Below are 3653 nucleotides of genomic sequence, written 5' to 3'. Positions count from 1 at the left end.
CCCCAAATCGACACAATTTAGATCATTTAGGAGGGCTGCTTCTGTCCTATCTGTGCGGGTGGTTGAAAGGCACCACTTTTAGGTTCTTCTTCTTTGCTTTCCTCTGTTGTTTGTGTCTGTCTGTCTGTCTGTCTGTCTGTCTGTCTGTCTGTATATCTGTCTCACTTTTTCCCAGCACTAGATGACCTTTACTGTGTTGATTTGTTTCTCTTTACTCAAACAACCTAACAAAAAGGGGCGTGTCTTCATCTCAGTCTGCAACGTGTTGGACTGTGGTGGAGATGGCCGTAGTTTGAATCCTCCAAAGGGGAGTTCTTAACCTCAGGAGGTGAGTGTTCGGGACTCTCCGATCTCACTCGGCTCCGTTCTTTTCGAAATGATCCTTACATTGGGAGGCTCTGCTTCTTACTGATACATCAGTTTCGGGGGAGGTTCAATGGTGCCACTAATAGGTCTTCCTTCTGCTCCTTTCCTCTTTTTTTCTGACTTTTTCCGTTTCTCTGACACACAATGGCCGTTACTGTGTCAAGGTGCTTCTTCTTACCCCCCCCCCCCCAAAAAAAAAAACCCCACTGAAGGATTCACTTCATCCGTTCCTTTTTCCCCTTTTCTTATCCTGTTCCCTTGCCACCTAAATCTGACACAGAACAGTCTGTGAAGCATAGCTGGAAAGTAATGTCGTTGCTGTCTTAATGTTGTAGCTTGGCGAACTCAAAAGCTAAACACAATTTCAAAGTTGGCATTTTACCCCCTGTCTCTCCTTGTTTCAAACGTGGTATATAACCCCCCCCAAAAAAAAAAAAAAAAACAAGAAAAAAAAAACTAAGACTCATTTACTCGTTGGTACTGGTAAAGATTATTATCTGTGCGCACAGTTGGTAGTTGTCTATTTATACACTTTATTTCAATGCGTCACCAAAGATTCTCTACTACCACGATCTTTGGTGTCACCCCTGCCTTCCTTTGATTCAAAACTTATGTTCCATATAATCCCCCCCCTCCCCCGGATCCCGAATCCCTTTACTCGCTGACACCACCAAAGATTAGTATCTCTGCCAGAGATAGTGGCTGTCTATTTTCGCCATTTATTTCAATAACACTGCAGTGCCTGTGTCCAAGGTTGAAGCGATGTTCACGTACACACAGCTTTTTTTTAACAACGAAAGGGAAATTAAGCTCCCAAGAGATAATCTAGTCCGATTTGATATGCCGTTTAATTAACGTTTTTGACCTGCGCTGTACATGGGTGACCTTTGACTCTTTACTCGAGGGCTCTCGTGGCCTAGAGGTTAAGGTGTTGGCCTCTCATTCAAAGGTCCCGGGTTCGAATCCGGGTAGCTACCAAAACATTTTCTTCTCTAAAGTTGTCTCCTTTCACCTCCTTTCCTGCTCTCTAGCAATGTTCTGTTGTCTGCTTTCATTTCCACTTTCTGCCCCCACCCCCTCATCTCCTTTGCCCCCTCCTCTGGGCTTCTGACTTTTTCTGAATATTAGGTGTGTCCCGCGCGCTCATATGACCTTATGCAGTTGCGAGCGCCGTAAAACACTTTACAAAAACAAACAAACTCTTTACTCGAGCTATGGGTGGTTTGTAGCTGGTGCTCTTGTGTGATTTGTTCCTTTTTTCCAATGAAACACAAATTGTGTCGATAGTGCTGTAAAACATCCACTCAATCAATCAAGCAATCAATCAATCAACCTATGAAACACCTGTCGTGCTTATCTTTCCTTCTCTTCTATGTATGTTACTCTCTTTTAACACCTCTACTAGTCTTCGGCGCGTTTTGACCTGTGTGTGTTCCAAGTTCCGTAAGAACTATTACGTTAAATAAGATAAAATCGCGGATTGTTCTACTGGCAGCTCCTACTTTTTTACTTTCCCTCTATAGTTTCTGTCGTCTGTCTTACTTTTTCCAAGCTCTTAATGCCATCATTGTGTCGATGTGCTAAACATACAAACAAAGAAACGAACAAACATTAACTGAAATCTTTATTCGAACTTATCTTTAACGGCAACGTAGTCACCCATGCTTGCTCCTGATTCACCCACATTGGTTTGATCAACTCTTTGCGACACGTTTTATCTTATCCTTTTTAAAACATTGAATGGTTCACAGTAAATCATAATGATAATGAGTATGTCAGCTTTTTACTATCCATAATAAATCAGACCTTTTGTTTCACAATTTCTACACAGTTGTGTTGTCAGCGTTGAACATCACAATTTGAGGGGTTTGTATGGTTGGAATTGACTATAGATTCATAAATTATGTTCTCAGAATATCAACGTAGCCTACTAATTTGTACAAACTGTCTCAAGTCAATCCAAAACCACTTTGTTTTCTTTGAAAATATTACCAAAGCGACTTTTTAGGCTACTTTTTTCTCCATATGTAATCACTTTAAATGTTTAACAGAAATTTGGCAACTGTTGACTGCTTACACATAAAATTAAAGAGTTCTTTTTTATGCTTCCTGGGAAGCTGAGAATTCTTAGAAACGTATCCAGTCATCCATGAGTATAGTTATAAATTGAAATGTTCATACAGCCTACTTTAAAGCAGAAGTGTGAGCTGTATAAAAACCGTCTATTAGCAGCAGCAGTTGTTTTTTTACGAGTGATTCCGTCAGTCACGCTGGGATGTTGTATCTTAACCCGGGCTGTACCTGACAGTACTTTGTCATTGTTTTTGACACGTTCTTATTACCGGTAAATGTTTATCATAATGTTTCGCCAATAATTTATTGACTCTTTTGTTAAGGTTGTAGATCTAGTCGTGTTCTTCTTCTACTCCGTTTGACTCTACTACTTCAGATTCAACAAAATTGATTTTTTTCCCTCCTATTTGTATACGTCACTGTCGTTCCTAGCTTAATGGACTCCTGTTCTCATTGTGTGTCACAGATAGACGGTACCTTGGGCTCAGTGTGCAGCACGCTATTGTCAGGGCAGCCCCTCCACCCTGTTACTGTTATCAGAATCTCCGCGCGACTATCTCTCTCAACTCCTGCCTGAGCTGGGTTTGGATGAGGCTACTACTACTACTGGTACAACAACAGCAGCAGCCTGATCCATACTCGACCCGCGTCCTACACACAGGGAGGCGTGCCCACCACCACTACCACCACAACCACCGCCACTACCACCGCCATCTGAGGTACTGTGCGGTAAAAACAGCAGCAACAACAACTGCAGCAACAACAACTGCAGCAACAACAACTGCTACAACAACAACGTGTTCAAACGTTTCGGAGGATTATTCACTACCGACACGGAGGAAGCAACTGCGCCGTTGATTGGATTTGAACCCCGAACCTTTCAGAATCGGGGTGGTTGAGCGACCGAAATGGCTGATATTATTCACAAGTTGTTCGGTCAGAAACATGGAAAGCATTCGGATCAGGGAGCCAAGTCGTCGGATGGAGAAGGCTACACCAAACAGCAGCACGAGTTCTGTGAGTGTTCTCATATCATATTATTTTGATGTTGTTCGTAAGCAAGAGAGAGAGAGAGAGAGAGAGAGAGAGAGAGAGAGAGAGAGAGAGAGAGTGTGTGTGTGTGTGTGTTTGTGTGTGACAGGGACAGAAAGAGCGCTCGTGTGCGACACACAGACAAAGAGAGAGAGGGAGAGAGAGGGAGAGAGAGGGAGAGG

This window comes from Aplysia californica, unplaced genomic scaffold (genome assembly GCF_000002075.1).
Source record: "Aplysia californica isolate F4 #8 unplaced genomic scaffold, AplCal3.0 scaffold00609, whole genome shotgun sequence".
NCBI classification, from domain to species: domain Eukaryota; kingdom Metazoa; phylum Mollusca; class Gastropoda; order Aplysiida; family Aplysiidae; genus Aplysia; species Aplysia californica.
The sequence above is the reverse complement of the archived record's forward strand: the minus strand, read 5'-3'. Positions refer to the sequence as shown.